We start from the raw sequence: 22,566 nt of genomic DNA, 5'->3' as shown, positions 1-22,566 counted from the left end.
CACCAACCTACATTCAACATGATCTGATGTCAGTCCTTAAACCATTAGGGTTAGACACCCTTTTACAAGCATCTAGTCCTCAATATAGGACGTTACTTACCTTGTTTAAGCAAGTATGGGTTACTCCCCCTTTAAACTAGAGATCGCAATTGGCTTCCAAAACCTTGGCAAGAATTTGCATTACATCCTAGTTTTATTAAGTTCCACCATGAGAAAAAAAATATATTGTACCTGAAAATATCAAACTTACCACCACGTAACCTTAAGAACGATTGTTAGAAGAAATCGGGCTACCCACATAAGAACAAATTACATAATATAGTAGTGGTAAACGAGATGATTGTACCTTTATCAGGAAATAGTAATATCGTAAGATGCTAAATGATAATAGCAGTGTACCGAAGAGAATAAGAATTACCACTTACCCACACCAATCAAAAATAATAGGCCAAAATCGCAAGGGAAAAAGAAAAAGAAGAAGATATAGTATTCGGCCCTCCCTTAGTTGCAAAGAAGAAGAGTTATGGGTCAAAAAGAAAACAAGATATTCGGCCAAAAAGCAATAATCGGTTGGGAGAGAAAAAGGAGAAGAGAGTGACCTAAACCAATAGCTAACAACGAGAGAATAGAAAGGAAAATAGGGTGTTCGGCTACAACAATTAAGATAAAGAAAAGGAGAAATGTGAAAAGCACTCAGTTTCAAGAAGTATAGTTGAGGAGGAGGGAAAAAAATGAGTGTTCGACCATAAGGAGATAGAAGCAATAGTAGAAACCTTCACCCCGAAAACAAAATAGGTAAAACCACACTACACCCTAAGGAAATCCAAACAATCAGCTACCAAATCAAAGAATGCCCCAAAATTGAAACTTGAGAGCCAAACTCAGCCGAAACTTTGCATGCCCACACTTCCCAACTTTGATACAACTCATTCTCTCCCTCAATCGGCTCCTACTTTTCCTCTAACCGAACACTAGCCAAATCCTATCAAAATCTCCCCACTTCTCTTCCCCCCAACACTCCTAAAATCACTCCACAACAACTCATTCAAACCTTAACAATTTCGGTCAACTAGGGCACTCCCATGGTGCACCAAGCAAAATAAAAATTCTCTTATGCACTACTAAGCCTCGAACATCAGACCCCAAGAACACCCCACGTGCCCCTTGCCACTACACTAGCCAGCTCCTTATGTCTTGAAACCCTCACATTAAATTAAGTAGCCTACCATCAACTGACAAGGGCTTGATCAATTAGGAGCAAAATTTTTGCTCAAGAAAAGGCTTGAACCCATGACCTCTCCGACACTCCCAGAACCAACAACCACTAAGCCAAGCGCACTTTCACTTCACAGACATGCAAAATTAATTTTAACACGAATTTCGAGATTTTGAAAATTTGGGGCATTACATAAGCTACCACTGAGAGTTTCTTATAGAAATTGTTGTATATTCATAGAGCTTTTCAGTATACACACTTTATCTCGAAAGATCAAATAATCATCGATACCATATCTGAGGTACTGAATCGAAAATAAATTTATGCTGAACCCCTTTTTATCTTATAATTCGCTGACACATATCTGAGTTTCTCAACTTCACTAAAGAAACATTTATATAACCTTTATTTCATTTAACAACTGTTCATTACCTGATAAGATCAATCACATATTTATTTCTCAAGAAGCACACAAAAGTTTCCCATACAAAACAGCCGAAACTATAATCATTTTTCTTGGATAAAAATCACTTACAAACTCAAAAAGTTTTTTCAACAATTCGAGCTAACTTTGCTGTGCCAAGTTCGGATCTTTCTCTGATATTAAACATTTTAAACTCTTATAGTCATCATTTATATATATCACATAACTCTTTATTCAACTCAAGAGGAACCAGAACTGACATTTCAGTTGATACTATCTTCGTGCAAAAGATAGCTTCCACATTCGAACTAACTTTAATTTGCCAAAACATTTCTCATATAGAATAGTTCCAATAGATATAATTTTGTATTAAATCTTAAGAATACAAATTCTTCTGCCAAACTGTCCTTCAATTCACAAATGTATGTTCAAAATTCATTTCCAATACGGTGGATAGATTCAAACATATATAAATCAATTAATGTTAATCAAATAATTCAAATCAAACTAAACCACTGAATCAGTATTTTCGAAGAAATCTTTTTTTCTTGTTAAAAAAATAACTCGGACATAATATTATGTAAAAGCCACAACCATCAAGTAGAAATCATAATGTCATAATAAGACTGACATCTTATCCATAACAATAGATAACATCTGACTATTAATAAAGCATTTGAACCTAGAAGAAATTCAAATATGATTTGAATAGCTACCAATGCAGAAACACAGCTTTTATAACTCTGATAATAGTACTGTAGTACTCCCAACTTTCAGAACTGAAATTATGATTATTATAGATATAGCTATTTTGGTCAAATAGATATCTCTTGCAGATAATCACATGGAATCGTAAGAAATCCGGAATAGCAAAATTTCAAGGTCTAAAGCTATACAGAATTATCAGAAAGTTACAACCCATATAGATTGATATTAATTTTGATGATATCCCGTATAAGACCCAGAAAGAACAATATCACTCATAAATATTGAAATCCACAGTAACAGAAGCAATATAATCTTCACATATTTTCAACCAAACAATAGCCAATAGAAACAGAGTATTAACATCATTCAGATTTTACCATCAATTTTCATATTCACACAAGGGAATAAATACCAGAGAAAGACATAGCAATGTTGAATTTAACCCAAACAGACCAACGATACTTTCATCTATTAATATCTTTAGCTAATGTTCTCATACAATAAGAATTCTTTCTGAAACTAAACAATCATATATACTTCTAAGAATAAATGTACACGTAGAATGCCTAGAAGGGATCATAGTAACTGCCCGACTATAACCATTGCACTCAGCCATCAATACAATTCAATCATTATTTCAACTGATCAAAACTTTTCTAGAACTTTTTTGACCACTCAAACTTAATATCTTTCTGTAGTAGTTCCGTCATCGTGGTCGCAATCATAGAGAAACTTTTCACAAATCGTCTATAGTAACCAGCAAGTCCTATAAAAAACTTCAGACTTCAGAAACATTTCTTGGAGGGTTCTAATCAAGTACAGCTAAAATTTTACTCGGCTCAACCCAAATACCTGATTCCGATACAACGTGTCCCAGAAAACTGACTCCACCTAACTAGAACTTGCATTTTCTTAACTTTGCATAAAACTGTTTACCTCGCAAAGTCTGTAACACAAGTCTCAGTTGTTCAGCATGCTCGGCTTCATCACTGGAATAACTAAAAATGTCATCTACGAACACAACCCCAAATTAAACCAGATATTGTCAGAAGATCTGGTTTATCAAATCCATAAAAACAGCAAGTGTTTTAGTAAGTCCGAAAGGCATATCCAGAAATTCATAGTGTCCGTACCTTGTTCCGAAGGCAGTTTTCAACACATCAGAGTCTTTAACTCACAACTGATAGTAAGTTGATCTCCAATCTATTTTTGAAAACACTATAGCCCCCTTTCAGCTGATCGAACAGGTCGTCCATCTGTGTCAACAGATATTTATTCTTTATAGTAACCTTATTGAGTTGTCTATAATCAATACACATTCTCATAGTTTCGTCTTTCTTTTTCACAATAAAACTGGTGTACCCAGGGAGAGAAACTCAGTCGCACAGAACTTTATCTGTCAACTCTTACAAATGAGCTTTCAATTCTTAAATTCAGTCAATGCCATTCTATACTGAACTATCGATATCGGAGTCATCCTAAACACTAACGCAATACCATACTCTGTTACACCTCAAACCCGGCCTAGACGTTATGGCCGAATCTGACGTGCCACATTGAAATAAGAATCTATGTTTCGTTTTAGTGTTTTAAAAAAACCGTCGTTTGACAAGGCTTAACCAAGTAAATGGAAGCTGGGCACTAGGTAGGAATCCGTAACGAGTTGGAATTCATTTAAGTAGATATTTTTGATAAACCGATTAATTGTATCGTTGCATTATTTTGAAAACAATTATCATTTTGGAAACGCACCTTAGGTCTAACTCATTTTGGATTATTATCAGTAAAATATAGGGTATAAAATAAAATAATCCCAGAAAAATAATTAAAATGGCCTTATTACAACCCAAAACCAAATAATAATATTAATAAGATAAAACTTATAAAGAAATAAATCGGCTACTTATTGCAATTAAAAGAAACATAAACAGTAGTGTGGCCATCTCCGAGTCCCTCGCAGCTCCAAACCATCTAAGCTTAGGGATTACCTTGCAGTTAGAAACGGGTGAGTTTACGAAAACTTAGTGTGTAATCCCAATAACATACAAACAAAGTGAAAACACAAGATGTCAAGACAATCAGGCCAAAGCCCTATTTAGTCTTGACATATCTTGGGTCAAGCCTTTCGCTTAACGATTCTTCGGGTCAAGCCTTTTCATAAATCATTTCACTGGGCCGAAGCCTTTACTGTAAACGGTATAGCCCATAGGCCCATTTCAATATACCATGCAATGTCAATGGATGTATGCAAGCCCATTTCAATATCATATGAAATACCAATGAATGTATGCAAGCCCATTTGGGGAGACTACTCGACCCACCATCCGCTACTCTCCACCCATTCCAACCAACACACCATGTGGGGAATGATTCAACCCATCCAACCAACACACCACTGGCAGCATCGCTGCTTTATCATATTTCTGGAGGCCTAGCCTCTTTCAATAACCCTTTTCGGTAAACTGGGGCAAAGCCCTTTTCAATAAATTGGGGCATAAGCCCCTTTCGATAAACTGGGGCATAAGCCCTTTTCGGTAAACTAGGGCAAAGCCCTTTTCAATAAACTGGGGCATAAGCCTTTTTCGGTAAACTGGGGCAAAGCCCTTTTCAATAAACTGGGGCATAAGCCCTTTTCGGTAAACTGGGGCATAAGCCATTTTCAATAAACTGGGGCATAAGCCCTTTTGCACTTCCTCCATCCATATAAAAACCCAACCCAATGCATTTATGAATACATCATGTGCATTTCATACATATCATGTGCATTTCATACATATCGTGTGCATTTTATACATATCATGTGCATATCATATCAATCATGTATATCATATCCCACGTATCAAATTTATAATTAAACCCTAGGGGTATAATGGTCATTTTTACCTAGGGGCAAAACAGTCATTTTTGTACTATAAGGGTAATTTCATAATTTTACCAAATATCAGGGTTTTCCATGTTCATCAACAATTATCAATGTTTCCGAGTGTTTAAACAATGATCTTTACCCCACTTTATCAAACTCGGGCTTTTAGGCCCAAAACCTCTAATGGGCCCTACGAATGCCGATTTAGCCCATTAAGCCTGCTTAATCCAAATTTTACAACAGTACTAACAGTGTTATCATGCAACTTTTCCAAATTCCATTTTCTATCAATTTTACCCAAATGGGCCCGAAAGCCCGTTGGGCCCAATTCTAGCCCATTGAGGCCCAACTTACCATCGTGCACAAAATCGTGCTCTTACCTGTTCCATCGATCCAACCACCGATCATATCGTATCTATCGCACTTTAAGCAAAGGCAAAATCACAAGTTCCCAAAACACCGGTATTTCAGCATTCCGGCTTCTCAGCAAATATTAATCTAAGCTATTACGAGGGTTAGTACACACCTGTTACGGGTTGAAGTTGAAACGTTTCCGTAATCAATCACTTACGATAACCACCACCTGTCACTCAAACTTAACTATTCCAATATCAATATATGTAAATCCTAAGCACATCAGTCATATGGAACATAAGGGTGTATTCATCATTTTACCATACAAGGGTATTACGGTCACTTTACCCTACAAGGGCTTTACGGTCTTTTTACCTATTAGGGGTATTTTAGTCTTTTCATCCTACAAGGGTGTTTTGGTAAATCTACAAATCAAGGGTATTTTTGTAATTTTGTAAATCAGGGGTATTTTGGTAATTTTACAAATTGAGGGTGTTTCGGTAATTTCATAAACCAGTGGTATTTTGGTAATTTTACAAACTAGCGGTGTTTTGGTAATTCTACCCTATAGGGGTATTTCAGTAATTTCACAATCGAGGGTAAAACGGTAATTTTGTAAATCGAGAGTAAAACAGTAATTCTTTAAATCGAGGGTAGAACAGTAATTCTATAAATCGGGGGTACTTTGGTAATTTGGTAAACTAAAGTATTCTAAACAGGGATAACAATACGAATGGTCCTAAAGCCTATTCTCGGCCCAAATGGGCCCACACGCTCGTCTGGCCCTTTTAGCCCAAATCTAGCCACAGATATGAGATTCACCTAGCCTAGTCCAATATTTACTACACAATCGAACAACTTATCCAATTGGGCCCGTAGGCCCATTGGGCCCACATGACCCTTTCGGCCCATCGCGGCCCAAAGTAGCCATCCTATAGCTAGAGTAGTGAGAAATACACTCCTGATAGGAGACTAGAGTTAATCCACGCTCCGAGCACTCTTAGCCGAGGCCCAACTAAACGAGCACGCCATACAGCAAAAGGGATCAGCCAAGAAAGGTACCTCTACTCTCCTCATGGTTCTCTCTATTTAAAGCCAGCTTCGCATCCCCTCTTATGTTAGCTTCCTGATGTGGGATCCCTCCATCATCAGATTTTAAATTCAACACCAACTCTTGCCGCCCCTTGTTAGCAAAATAAATGCTCATTGCTTACCATGGGATTCGAACCCATGCCTCCCCTCAATGCTCCACATGCTACTTGCCACTAAACCACAAGGCTTTTTGTGTCATATTTTATCCCCAATTAATTATAAGGTCTAAAGGCCAAAGTCCAAATTCCCTAAAAAAAACCAAAATAAATTGCAAGAGCCAAGGCTTGAACCCAGGCTCCTATACAACCTTAATGACGCCACAACCACTAGACTACATGCTTCCTTGTGTCATTTATTTACCACAATAATTTAAAAGGCCCTCATCCAAGCATCCAAGTTTTTTTTCACATAATACCAAAATTTTTGCTAAAGCCGAAGTTTAAACCCAAGATTTCTCCAACACTTCTCAAAGCCATTAACCACTAAAGCAAACATTTAATTGTTTCATTTCATTGCACAATAAAATACCTATATACAACCTCCTTATGGACCCCCACTCAATGGACCCCCACTTAAGGCTCAATACTTCTAGGCCCAATTTCGGGGTGTTACAATTCTACTCCCTTAAAGAAATTTTGTCCTCGAAATTTTCCACTCTCAGACTACACCACCACACTTCCGCTGCGCACTCTGATACTAATAATACTAACATACACCCAAAACATTTGTCCATCGGAGCGGATAGATTTCACATGCAACCAATTTCTACATTTCCAGAACACACACCAAATAAATACTAAATCTAAATTCAAGCGTTACAGTTTACTCTTAACTAGAGAGTTTCAGTATAGTGCTACTATCTATAGTGGTTTCTCAATATAGCATTTCAATCTATAACAGTAAACAGAGTTAGAGAACTTACAGATTTGCTGCCGGAGACTCGGTGTGCCACACCTCCAGTAACATCTTTTCAGAAACAAGTCAAGTTTCGTTGAGAGATTTAAAACAAAATGTTAGAAAAACCCTTTTCAAACCCCAATTTCGAAAAAAGAAAAACAACAATAATTTTCTGCTACCCATACCACAATTGAATTTTACAACTTGGCTCTGATACCATTAAATGTAACACCCCAAACCCGGCCTAGACGTTATGGCCGAATCTGACGTGCCACATTGAAATAAGAATCCATGTTTCGTTTTACTCTTTTAAAAAAACCGTCGTTTGATAAGGCTTAACCAAGTGACTGGAAGTTGGGCACCAGGTAGGAATCTGTAACAGAGGAGGTGAGCCTAGAAGGCTGCTTAAGTACCAAGCTCTTGATTGGATCCAATCCTAGACATGCCCACAACCATTGCCACACTTTGGTGCTAGGTTAGGTTTTGAGAAAAACGAGTTGGAATTCATTTAAGTAGATATTTTTGATAAACCGATTAATTGTATCGTTGCGTTATTTTGAAAACAATTATCATTTTGGAAACCCGCCCTAGGTCTATCTCATTTTGGATTGTTATCAATAAAATATATGGTATAAAATAAAATAATCCCAGAAAAATAATTAAAATGGCCTTATTACAACCCAAAACCAAATAATAATATTCATAAGATAAAACTTATAAAGAAATAAATAGGCTACTTATTGCAATTAAAAGAAACAGAAACAGTAGTATGACCATCTCCGAGTCTTTCGTAGCTCAAAACCATCTAAGCTTAGGGATTACCTGCACAGTTAGAAACGGGGTGAGTTTACGAAAACTCATTGTGTAATCACAATAACATACAAACAGTGAAAACACAATATCAGTACAATCTGGGCCAAAGCCCTATTTAGTCTTGACATATACTGGGCCGAAGCCTTTCGTTTAACGGTTACTAGGTTGAAGCCTTTTCATAAATGATTTCACTGGGCCGAAGCCTTTACTGTAAACAGTATGGCCCATAGGCCCATTTCAATATCACATGTAATGTCAATGGATGTATGCAAGCCCATTTCAATATCATATGAAATACCGATGAATGTATGCAAGCCCATTTGGGGAGACTACTCGACCCACCATCCGCTACTCTCCACCCGTACCAACCAACACACCATGTGGGGAATGATTCAACCCACCCAACCAACACACCACGGCAAGATAGTCGCTTTATCATATATCTAGAGGCCTAGCCTCTTTTAATAACTGGGGCAAAGCCCTTTTCGGTAAATTGGGGCAAAGCCCTTTTCAATAAACTGGGGCATAAGCCCTTTTCGGTAAACTGGGGCATAAGCCCTTTACAATAAACTGGGGCATAAGCCCTTTTCAATAAACTGGGGCAAAAGCTCTTTTGCACTTCCTCCATCCATATAAAAACCCAGCCCAATGCATTTATGAATACATCATGTGCATTTCATACATATCATGTGCATTTCATACATATCATGTGCATATCATATCAATCATGTATATCATGGTCATTTTTACCTAGGGGCAAAACAGTCATTTTCATACTATAAGGGTAATTTCATAATTTTACCAAATATCAGGGTTTTCCATGTTCATCAACAATTATCAATATTTCCGAGTGTTTAAACAATGATCTTTAACCCACTTTATCAAACTCGGGCTTTTGGGCCCAAAACCTCTAATGGGCCCTACGAATGCCGATTTAGCCCACTAAGCCTGCTTAATCCAAATTTTACAAAAGTACTAACCGTGTTATCATGCAACTTTTCCAAATTCCATTTTCTATCAATTTTACCCAAATGGGCCCGAAAGCCCATTGGGCCCAATTCCAGCCCATTGAGGTCCAACTTACCATCGTGCACAAAATCGTGCTCTTACCTGTTCCATCGATCGAACCACCGATCATATCGTATCTATCGCACTTTAAGCAAAGGCAAAATCACAAGTTCCCGAAATACCGATATTTTAGCATTTTAGCTTCTTAGCAAATATTAATCTAAGCTATTACGAGGGTTAGTACACACCTGTTACGGGTTGAAGTTGAAACGTTTCCATAATCAATCACTTACGATAACCACCACCTGTCACTCAAACTTAACTATTCCAATATCAATATATGTAAATCCTAAGCACATCAGTCATATAGAACATAAGGGCGTATTCATCATTTTACCATACAAGGGTATTACGGTCACTTTACCCTACAGGGGCTTTACGGTCTTTTTACCTATTAGGGGTATTTTAGTCTTTTCATCCTACAAGGGTGTTTTGGTAAATCTACAAATCAAGAATATTTCTGTAATTTTGTAAATCAGGGGTATTTTGGTAATTTTTCAAATTGAGGATGTTTCGGTAATTTCACAAACCAGTGGTATTTTGGTAATTTTACAAACTAGGGGTGTTTTGGTAATTCTACCCTATAGGGGTATTTCAGTAATTTCACAATCGAGGGTAAAACGGTAATTTTGTAAATCGAGGGTAAAATGGTAATTTTATAAATCGAGGGTAGAACGGTAATTCTATAAATCGGGGGTACTTTGGTAATTTGGTAAACTAAAGTATTCTAAACAGGGATAACAATACGAATGGGCCTAAAGCCTATTCTCGGCCTAAATGGGCCCACATGCTCGCGTGGCCCTTTTAGTCCAAATCTAGCCATAGATATAAGATTCACCTAGCCTAGTCCAATATTTACTACACAATCGAACAACTTATCCAATTGGGCTCGTAGGCCCATTGGGCCCACATGACCCCTTTCGGCCCATCGCGGCCCGAAGTAGCCATCCTATAGCTAGAGTAGTGAGAAATACACACCTGATAGGAGACTAGAGTTAATCCACGCTCCGAGCACTCTTAGCCGACGCCCAACCCAAACGAGCACGCCATACAGCGAAAGGGATCAGCCAAGAAAGGTACCTCTACTCTCTTCATGGTTCTCTCTATTTAAAGCCAGCTTCGCATCCCATCTTATGTTAGCTTCCTGATGTGGGATCCCTCCATCATCAGAGTTTAAATTCAACACCAACTCTTGCCGCCCCTTGTTAGCAAAATAAATGCTCCTTGCTTGCCATGAGATTCGAACCCATGCCTCCTCTCAGATGCTCCACATTCTACTTGCCACTAAACCACAAGGCTTTTTGTGTTATATTTTATCCCCAATTAATTATAAGGTCTAAAGGCCAAAGTCAAGGTTCCCTAAAAAAAACCAAAATAAATTGCAAGAGCCAAGGCCTTAAACCCGGGCTCCTATACAACCTTAATGACGCCACAACCACTAGACTACATGCTTCCTTGTGTCATTTATTTACCACAATAATTTAAAAGGCCCTCATCCAAGCATCTAAGTTTTTTTTCACATAGTACCAAAAGTTTTGCTAAAGCCCAAGTTTAAACCCAAGATTTCTCCAACACTTCTCAAAGCCATTAACCACTAAAGCAAACATTTAATTGTTTCATTTCATTGCATAATTAAATACCTATATACAACCTCCTTACGGACCCCCACTCAAGGCCCAATATTTCTAGGCCCAATTTCAGGGTGTTACATACTCTACTTCTCAGATCGGTGGCAAACCTGGTAATTTTTTAGATGACACATCCGGATACTTACACACAACTGATACGGATTCAATTTTCTTTTCAGTTACTTAAGAATCAAGCACATAAGTAAAGTAAGCTTCACAACTCTTTCGCACATATTTCTGAACTAACATCAAAGATATCACTACTGGTAAACCATTCAGATCATTAGACTCAATCCAATTAATCTCATTATTTTCGCATCTCAAATCAATAGTCTTTCATTTGTAAGTTACAACAGTATCGTGCAAAGTCAACCAATCCATACTTAGAATCATATCAGACTCATGGAATGGTAACAACATCAAATCAACTAGAAGTCCTGAATCTTGAACCATCAACGAACAATCCTTACACATTTTATTAACCAGAACACACCGGCCCAAGGGGTTCGATATTCTAATCACAAATTCAGCAGACTCTACAGGCAAAGTCTTACTGGATATTAAGGTCTCACACTCATAAGAATGAATCAAACTAGAATCAATCAATACAATTACATTAGTATCATAGAAAGTGAATATACCAATAATAACATCTAGGCTTAAAACCTCCTCACGAGCATGAATAGCATAAGCTCTGACAGATGCACAAGCCTCAATTGAATTGCTATGTCTTTAGTTCTTCTCTGACTGCTACTCATAATTCATGTATTTCTAGGAGATCTACTCTTGGCTGAAGTGTTAATCGATCTCGAATTTTGCACAATCTCTTGCTCAACTGACTCGGGACAATATCGGATAAAGTGATCTATGGTCCACATTTGAAACAAGCTTGATTATTCAATCTATAGATACCCGAATGTCTTTTACCATAACGTTTGCACTCATGTTGATCAGATCTGACACTTTCAACACTCGCGATGGAAGTAGTTAGAGTTCTGAAGCTCGAATGTGATCTAACGTGATCTCTACTTGAGTGTCCCACATTAGCCTTTGAATGGCTATAATCATCTTGGAATTTCTTTGATGCAAACTGAAATGATTTACCCGACGATCTCTCACAGGAATTTCTAGTTCAAAATCAATTTTTCTTTTTTTTTCTTTTCATATAACTTGGGAAGTTACAGGAACTTGATGGGGTGGAGGTTATTAAGCAGTCAGATTCGTTCGAATGAACTCCATGAACCACTTATTTGTTAACTAGAAGAAGGCTTGCTTAGCCTCTCCCTGCATACTGCTTTAATTTGACCTAGAATCAGCCAGCGCTACCCCCTGAGCAGGAGTGGGCGCTATACTCTCGACATCATCAACTATGGCTCTGTCGAGATCCATTTACTAAACGAAAACACATTCTCAAATGTCAGAAGTCATTACACTACATAGTATAATATGGCATGTATAGCTAGACTCACACGCCCTACATTAGTCCAAGAATCGAATAAACCGTAGCTCTAATACCAATCAAATGTAACATCCCTAACCCGTATTCATCGTCTGAATGGGGTTACAAGGTATTACCAGACAAGACATAAATTCTAAAGAATCATATACATATTCTAGCTCAAACTCATAAATTAATCAAATATTAACATATATAACTAATTTAATTTCTTTACCAATCATATCTTAACATTTTTCAAACATATAACCAAATACATAATTCATAAGTAAACAATATCGATTATAACATTTTACCACATAGCATATGCACATCTCAAAATAATACAAATAAATCAATCAATTATTACCAACATAAATTGTACAAAGCAAACATATTTAAAAATATATCATTATGGACATTATCCATTCGGCACCACATTATAAAAATATAATTATTCAAAGTCTAATCAAATCAATAATGACTTACTATGCATTGCTACATACGGTTTTAAATACTTAAGACATGAACAAGTATACTTACAAATTCATATAATTATTCATGCACATAACTAATAGATCATATCTATTTATTCAATGTCCACTTTATTTACGAAATCAAATTATACGCATGTATCATTACATAAAATTAAATCAATAAATAATAACTCATTTTACATGTAATTTATTACGTAAATCAAATATCTGTGGTAAATCAAATATCAATTGCTGCATGTCATATAATAAATTCCATTTCAATGTCAACTGCCTAATACATTCATTCTTAGCTTCAAGCATATCTCATGCATAAAACATACATAACAACAAGGTTCACATTTATGTACCAATCATGAACAACTCACTTTCATTATCCATATCTATTTCATTACAACCAATTACCAAAACGTCAAACCATAGCTATTTATCATATGCATCATATTAAATATGCCACACATATCATACCGTAACAACTAAAAATAATCAAATTAAGGCTTACTAAATTTTACCAACCACATATTCAAGTATATCATGATCGAATCACTAAAACCAAAAGCAAACATATCGTCATTTGGTAAAAGCATATAATCCAAGCTGAGCACACATAATAATTATGAACAAGATAGCAAATATTTAGGTATCAAATTATCCATTTTCGTATGGCTTAATATATACACACATCTTCGAACATAACCATATACAGTATAGCCTATACATGCCATATGTTTAAAATTTAACTTATAAAAGTACCAAAATCAGTCGATAGTGTGATAGACTTTGCTGACAATCCCCGAGCTCGTAACTTGACTCCAAAATCTATAAAACAGAGGAAAACATAAACACATACATCAATTTATCTTAGCTTAGTAAGTCATAAGCTAATAAACAGCTCAATGTTATGATTAACTTAACTCAAACAATTAATTTATGCTATCATGAATCACATTTATTTTCAAGCTCACAGCTTCATATATAACATATACAATTTTTACCTGGACCGTATATACATGCATCTATTATCAAAAGAGCATACACTTTCAAATTTATAATATTAATTTATATATATAATCGAATATTTAATCTCTTATATACATATCTTCATAAATCAAACCTTAATATTACATACTTATACAATAGTAATATTTGGCCTAATATACTTCACCAATTCTCAAATATGAAGGTACATACATTTCGTTTGCACTGTCACATATACTTAACCTTTATCCAATTATAGATCTTCATACACATATGTACTCTCATTTACATCATAAATACATAAGTAGACCAAAAGTATACTTCCACATATGCATACATATAGTTCACATTATCATGTAACATTTATATCATCAATTCAAACATTCAACTTACCATAATTTCATAACATAGTATAAATACATACCTGGGCCTTTTAACTTGATTTTTCATTCGATCTTCATTTATTATTGTCCATTGAACCATTCGAAATTGAATAAGATACTAAGATAATCACACATACCGTACAATGCCAACGTCCTTGACGTGGTCTTACATGTAATCACATATCGATGCCACTGTCCTAGACAAGGTCTTACTTGTAGTCACATATCGATGCCACTGTCCCAGACAGGGTCTTACTCGTAATCACATATCGATGCCAATGTATTAAACATGGTCCTACCATCACACACATATCAAAATCACATATCGATGCCACTATAGTAAACGTGGTCTTACTCGCATACATATATCAAGGCCATGGTCTTATTCGCACATCACATATCGGAATCCTATGTCATGACATATGTATCCTAGCTATTCCTAAGGTTCATACGGGGCTTTCGGACGTCGTAACTCTATCAAATCGAACTCGTAAGCTTAATTCCCAAGCATTTACACATTCAGCTATTATATATACACGCTCATAAATTTTAAATCAGCATTTTACATTCACATATATTCAAAATTTACAATATTTATTTACTTATAAACTTGCCTCGGACAATGAAAATCGAAACGGGACGGCTAATCGACAACTTTAGTTTTCCCCCGATCCAAAACCGATTTCTTTGGTTCTTGATCTAAACATATTCAAATTAAACTCATTCAAACTTATTTTTACTCAATTTAATCCAAAAAAACCTATATGTAAAAATTACCATTTTACCCCTGACATTTCACACTTTTTGCAATTTAGTCCAAATTGCACGAAACACAAAACATGCAAAATTTTCCCACACCATGCTTAGGCCTAATATTCCTTATGTTCATACAAGTCTATACATTTCATTTATTTCACATTTTAGTCCCTCAATTTATTATTTTTACAAATTAGTCCTAATTACTCAAAATCATCAAAAAATCCAATACAAAGCATATCAATCCAAAACATATATTTCATAATTCATCAACTAACATCACAAAACTCAAATATTCATCAATGGAATAACTTAAAATATTCATCAAAATCAAAAATCCAAGCACGGGCTTTGTATATTACACTGCAACGATTTCAAAAACGTAAAAATTATCAAAAACCGAATTAATTACATACCTTAATCAAGTTAACCCTTGACCAAAACTTCAAAGCTTTTATTCTTTGTTTTCTTTCTTTAATATTCAGCTATCTAAAAGATGAATGCATGTAGCTTTTGTTTTATGTTATTTTATTACATTAATTTATTCATTTACAATTTTAACCATTGTTATTTAATTTGTAAACTTTATATGCTAAGCCTACTACTGTCCATCCTTTATAATTATGGTCAAATTGCATCTTATATGCTTCATATTATAAAAACAAATTCAAATAAGCACTTACACAATTAACTAGTCACTTTTACATTTTATGCGATTAAATCCTTTTTATTAAATCGGGCACTCAAACGACAAAATTAAATCACAAAAATTTCACACATAATAAAAATATAAAATTGTTATTTAAATATTTTTCTGACTCAAATTCGTGGTCCCAAAACCATCATTTTGAACAGGGTCCAAATCGAGATGTTACATATCATCCATCTCATAACATATCATGTTTTCCATGTATCACCATTTTCGTGAGTTTCATGCATACATATCTTATTTCATATTGAACACTTGCCATTTCATTTGCATAACACATAGTACATAAACATAGCATTAACCATAGTCACAAGTTAGTGATTAAACACATAACTTAGCAAAAATCACCACATGATAAAATAACTTTCATGAATATAACATATAAGCATTCATACTTTTCAGAAACATGGCTATACACACTTTAATCATAAACAACTCATACCTTTCCATACTTTCATGACATTGCCAATCGGAACACTTACTATTCCTTCCTTTTGTATGCCCGTTGAACCACTTAGAATAATATCGGATACGCAGGAATCTCACACACTATGTGCTAACATATGGTCGAAACCATTTCTTTCCTTTTCCTTTACATAAATGCTCTATATCAAGTCATAAATGGGTCTACTCACACAAGTTATCGGTCAAAACGTGGCTACACGGTGCTGCTCACACAAGTTATCAAGTATCTGTAACGCATGCCGAAACTCAGCCACCAATAGGATGTTCAGGATCAGTACCTGAAACATGGTAACTGTAACACCCCTAACCCGTATCCGTCGCCGGACTAAGGTTAAGAGGCATTACCGAACATATTGAAACATTTAGCATTCAATTCATAATCATCAAAGCATCATAGTCACACATCATTACAAAGTCCCTTACATAGGTCAACGAGGTCAACGAGACCTAAAACATGCTTTAAAAAAGGGTCGAGACTAAACTGAGCTCATACAAAATTTTTTGAAAATTAAACATTTTTTTCAAAGTTATATACGTCACACACCCGTGTAAGTAGGTCGTGTGCCTCACACGGCATTAGACACACCCGTGTATCTAGGCTGTGGCAAAACAGGGCATACATACTGACTTGTCCACATGGCCACATGACACTCCCGTATGCCAGGCCATGGTCGAAACTGACTTGGGACACACGGCTACCCATACACCTGTGTGCCTTGGCCGTGCTCGAGGCTGACTTTAAATTGTAGGACTACCCTAGGGGACACATGGTCGTGCAACATGACCATGTGTCGCACACGGCTGAGACACATGCCCTTGTCTTTGCCCATGTGGACAAAAATAGGCCATTTGAAAAGCCAGTTTGCCATCCATTTTGGGTCACACCTACTGTCGAAACCATTTTTTTGGTCAAAAGGCGTCGACTTTTATTTAAAAATGAAAATGGAGTCGCCACCAATTTTTTTGTTTAGGTGTGATTGGATCACCCCTTAATTTGATTGTTTTAATAAAATGTTTTGTTTTATTAAGACAACGATTTTGGTCTACGAAATTCGAGAAAACGGGTTCAGGAGTCGGTTACGTACGAGGAAGGATTAGCCCCCTCGTAACGCCCAAAATTGGTACCTAATTGATTAATTAATTTCTTAATGTCAAAATTTAGAAACTCAAAAAGAATTTTAAAAAATACGATCCTCCTTTTTTATTAATGTTAATTTTACAAAAAAATGTTTGGATAAATCGAAGCGGATGCTAAAGACCCGAAGTAATAAAATGTCACATCCAGCACGTTAGGACACAACATTTTAGAACCTCAAGAATAAGCTTGCTTTTTGATTTTCAAAATTCATGCATTTTAATTTTAAAGGATATTCGGTTATTTAGGTTAAACGAGAAAAATCAAAACCCAGTAAGTTAGGGCACGATTTCTCGAATTTCCAAACACAAAATATTGCCTTATTTTAAAAATATCATGCATTTTTTACAATTGAAGGGATATTTGGCTATTTAGGTTTAACGAGAAAATTGAAACCCCGTAAGTTATGGTATGACTTCTCGTATTTCCAAAACACGAAATATTCCTTGTTTTCAAAATTTTCTTTTGTTTCAAATTTGGATAAAATTAATGAAATATTCAAAAATGATATATGTTTAATTCGTTTGCGCATGGCTAGAATATAAACTTGTATTTAATAAACAATGATGTAACGTGGATTTACAATAATAATGGCACAATATGCTTGATAACAAATGTAAGACAGCAATCGTGAATCAAGTATAAATACGTATAAATATAGTGATATAAATGGCGATGATAGGAATAACAAAAAGAGGCAACGAGATAAACAAATGAAGAAGACAAGCTAATTAGAAATAATAAAATAAGCAATACATGCATGAACTAACAAAAGGTTTTAAATAAGACTCAAAAGCAAGCAGGATGAAAAAATAATAATAATAATAAATTAAATAAAAGATTGTAACGCCCCAATTTTCGAGAATTTTAAAAATGTTGGAAAATTTTAAAAATTCTGTGTCTTGTTTGTTTGTCATAGGATTAAGTACGTTAGTGGGCCTCTAGAAGGCCAAAGCTTAAGGCAAAACCCGGTAGTTTTAATTAATTTTAATTCCATAAGAAAAAGGGGTTTTGGTTAATTGGGCTTTTAGGTATTAATTGTGTAAAATAAATCATAAGGAAGCATGTGGTAAAGTGGCTAAGTGACGCCATTGGGAATGCTATAAGTGGCGTGTGGATGATTGGGAGGACCCGTGTTCAAGTCACAATGACAAAAATAAGGGATTAATTTTATGAATGGAAAAGGTAAGTAGTGGGCCAAGTGAAAGACTGTTAGGAAGAGTTGGAGTTGCTCGGAGATTGAGTAAGGAGGGATAAGGAGAGAATTTAGGAGCTGATTAGGGAGAGCTGTGTTGGCGAATAATGGACTCTTGAGGAGCAAGAGTTGGCCGCCAAGGGAGCTTTAGGGAGGCAAAATTCGGCTAGGGTTAAGGTCAAGATAAATTCGGCATTAAGGGAAGTTGGGCGTTTCTTGACCATTTCCCTCTTCATTTTTCTCCCCTCTCTTCATCAACCTTTTTCTTATTCTCCTTTCTCCTTCATAGCCGAACCCTTCTAACCTCTTGTTCATCTCCATCCTTCCCTTCAGATGTTTCAAAACCTTCATAGCCTTTGGCCATAAAAAGCCGAAATCCCGAAAGCTACTCTTTCTTCTGTGCCAATTTTTCCTAGCAAAATTCTCTTATTTTTCTTATCATCTTTGGCCGATTCTTTCCTCCTTTAAACCTAAAGTTTTTGTCGAAAAGACCACAGTAAAACCCTATTAATTCATCTTTTTCTACACAGTTGCAAAAAAGCCAAAAACCCCACTTTCATAGGGACTTAGCCGAATATTGAAAACACTGAAGGCTTGACTTTGGTGATCGTTTGAGGGTAGAGCGGCATTGGATTTAAGTAGGCATCAATTGGAAACATTGGTCGAAGGAATCGGTGGTAAGTAGTTTCAAAACATAGTCTTTCTTTCGTATTTTAGGAAAGGCCGAAATCCCTAAATGTTAGGGAGGCTGTCGATTTGGACTTGTAGCCCTAAGGGGTTGTAATAACTGTTCTGATTTGGTAAATGGTGTGATTTAGAGGCTGCTGATCAAGGGCTTGGACAAGTGGAATGACTAGATCTTTGGATTTAAGACATAGTTTGACAACAAGGTAAGAGCAAGAAGGTTCTAAGCATGTTTGGCCGAATATGGTAAGGGGCTATTTACTTAGTATTAATTTGATATCTAGAGTAATATGTTAGTGATTTAATTGTAGGTAGTTCGTACGTGGATCTCGACAACGAATCGTCGCAAAATAGGTGTGTAACTAACACCCTCTCATAGATTAGATCGGCAAAAGCCGAAATGCCGAAAAGTTGGTATTTCGGGAATTTGCGAGTGTGCGAATGCTCGTAAGATAGTTGGGTTTGTATGTTTGGTATTCTGAAGGTAATAAACTGCAGTACGTGCGATTTCGTACATTTTGATAATGTGGGCTTAATGGGCCAAAAATCGGGTTCATCGGCCAACGGGCTCAATTTGGTAAGTATGTGCGGTAAGTATTCTGATAGTACGTAAATGGATATGATATGCATGAAAACCCTAGAAGTAGCTAAATCACTACAATACCCTTATGTATGGAAAATTACCATGATACCCCTAGGTGTAAATAACCAATATGCCCCTAGGGTTAATTTTTTCTGAAAAGCATGTTGATTTACCTCAATAATAAAAGTAATAATAACGAGGTAAATAAATAAAGGGATAATTATAAAAATAAATAAATAAACGAAATAAAAGATAAAAATAAAAGGTTCAAATAAAAACTTGAAAATGAGCAACCTAAAAAAATCAAATGAAACGAATAAAATGATAACAACAACAACAACAACAACAACAACAACAACAACAACAATAACAATAACAATAATAATAATCTAATTTTTGAAAGTATATAAAAGATATAGATAAATAAATAGATGATAAAGTGACGATGGTAGGGATAATAAGAATAAAAGGTCTATTTTAAAAAATAATGGTAACGATAAAAATGATAATAATAATAATAATAAAAATGACAAAAAAAGGGAAGAAATAAATTAATAAATGAGCAAATAAATAAACAAATACGAATGAGAATAAACTATGAGATTGAAAGCAAGGGACTAAATCATGATTTAAATAGAGTTTAAAGTACAAATCTTAAAATAAAAATAAAAAGGGTTGAATTTAAATAGAGCAAGTAAATAAAAATACTAAAGAAGATAAAAGTAAAAGCAAAATATTGAAAATAATAAAAAAGGAAAAAAAACAAGGTTAAATGGTCAAGGGACCAAAATAAAAAGAAATGAACTTTAAGGGATAAATTAAAAAAAAAGTAAAGCTGGAATTTGGACTAAAATGAGACACGCGTAAGGGAGGAGGGAGTCATTAGGGAAATATTCCCAAAGTGCACTGTCCTTTAGGGAACTAAATCGAGACAAAGTCGAAATTAAAGGCAAAAATTAAAAGTAAAAAAGGATTGGATTAAAACATAACAAAAATGCAGAAGGACTTAAAGGGAAATAACCCTTTTTAAATGAAAACACACGGATCTTCTATCCGAAACGGGTAGGGTCTCGGGTCCTGAGCTTAAATGGCGTCGTTTTGGGGCTTATGAATGCCCACCAAAACGGTGCCGTTTTGGATAATCTATATAAGCTAAAAAAAACAAAAAAAAAATCATTTCAGCCTTGTGACAGCCCTAATGTGACCCTAGTCGGAAAGTGGTTTCGGGACCACAAAACCGAGTCATAAAAATAATTAATTGCTATATTCTATGCTTATTATGTGTGTACATGAGTATGTGGAAGTTTCATTCTCTAATTTTGCCAATTGCATGAGAAATTATTAAATAGGGATCAATATGAGACATGGTGAAATATGATAGGCTAATTTTAAATGGCTTGTTAATGCATGATGACACAAGGGTGGACTTGCATGTCAAATTCCCCAATTCCTTTGTAGTGGCGGCCAAGATGGATTGTTGATGGGCAATATATATGTTAATTAGATATTATAATAAGAAATTGGGTTATTGGAGATAAAATATTGTTAGTAAAAGAAGGTAAAAATGAAAAAATGAAGGAATGCTCATCTTTCTTCTCCATTGCCGTGACTTGAGGGAGGAAGAAGAAAGGAATTCTTTTGTTCATGATTCGCTTGGATGATGCTTAGGAAGAGGTAAGCACTTTGAAATTCTTGGAAATTTAGGTATAAATAAGGTGATTAGTTCAAGTTCTACTCATTCCATGGATTAAGTTTGGTTGTTTGGAGGTTTGATATTCGCCAAGTAGTTTGAAGCTCTTGGTACATATACTTTTTCTTGAAGGTTGAAATTGGTTTGTTCATAAGGGGGTACGAATGTGGTCATTGAAGGGTCTTAATGAACAAAATGTGTGGCTTGGGTTTATGACATTCGGTTAAGGAATATTGTGTGCTAGCAAGGTTGGTTTAATATATATATATGTAAATCACTTTGTATTTGATGATTAGAAAAAAAATAGTGAAGGGCAAATTAAAATGATGTTGGATAAATTTTAGTATAGTTGTGCTTAAGCATTCGGTCATTGATAGGCATTGTTGTAACCTAATTGTAGTTGCAACTCTTAATTTTAAGATGGAATTTGTACATATAAGTTAAGTGAATGGTTAGGGCCGAATGAGGTGTATAAAATATTAAAGCATGCTAGAATTATACATTAGTAAGAATGTGTAATTGTACTAAATTCTCTATTTGAATTCGGTTAGGTATAGTCATGGTATGAGCTCATTAAGGGTGCTATCTTATAAGTGAATGTAGCTTTAGTTAACCTTATGTGCCATGCGTGTGCTAAAATAATTAATGAATTGGATGTTATTATAGGTGTATGGTTGGTCTTATTATTAAAAATAAGGGTTGAGTACCTTGAATTTCTCTTTGATATTCAAAATGATTAACTCAATTTAATTGTTAAATTAAGCTCAAGAGCAAAGGGGAATTAAATCGGATAAAGGAAAGGAGAAAGCAATCGAATAGCCGAGTTGGAACCGTTCTACCCAAACACAAGGTAAGTCATTAAGCATATATTTGGTATTGATTTAAGCGATCGTAATACTGTGCAATTGTGTTTAATGAGGTGAAATGTATACAAATGTATATGTATGTAGAGATGAAATTGTCGAATGTAAAAAAAAAGTGAAGCATATAGAGTGG

At 35.3% G+C, this 22,566-nt stretch overlaps 1 long non-coding RNA gene across 1 annotated transcript; it reads right to left on the bottom strand.

Annotated features, from left to right (window-relative positions):
• Window positions 1–4,115: 4,115 nt before the first annotated feature.
• LOC128288262 (uncharacterized) lies at window positions 4,116–10,525 on the bottom strand. The gene is made up of 2 exons (XR_008278691.1): window positions 10,414–10,525; window positions 4,116–4,336 (listed from the first exon to the last, which is right to left on the bottom strand). It is a non-coding gene; the product is annotated as an uncharacterized LOC128288262 (long non-coding RNA).
• Between the last annotated feature and the right edge of the window lie 12,041 nt (window positions 10,526–22,566).

Source organism: Gossypium arboreum, unplaced genomic scaffold (genome assembly GCF_025698485.1).
Source record: "Gossypium arboreum isolate Shixiya-1 unplaced genomic scaffold, ASM2569848v2 Contig00171, whole genome shotgun sequence".
NCBI classification, from domain to species: Eukaryota; Viridiplantae; Streptophyta; class Magnoliopsida; order Malvales; family Malvaceae; genus Gossypium; species Gossypium arboreum.
Note: the sequence above shows the minus strand (reverse complement) of the source record. Positions and strands in the feature narration are given on the sequence as shown.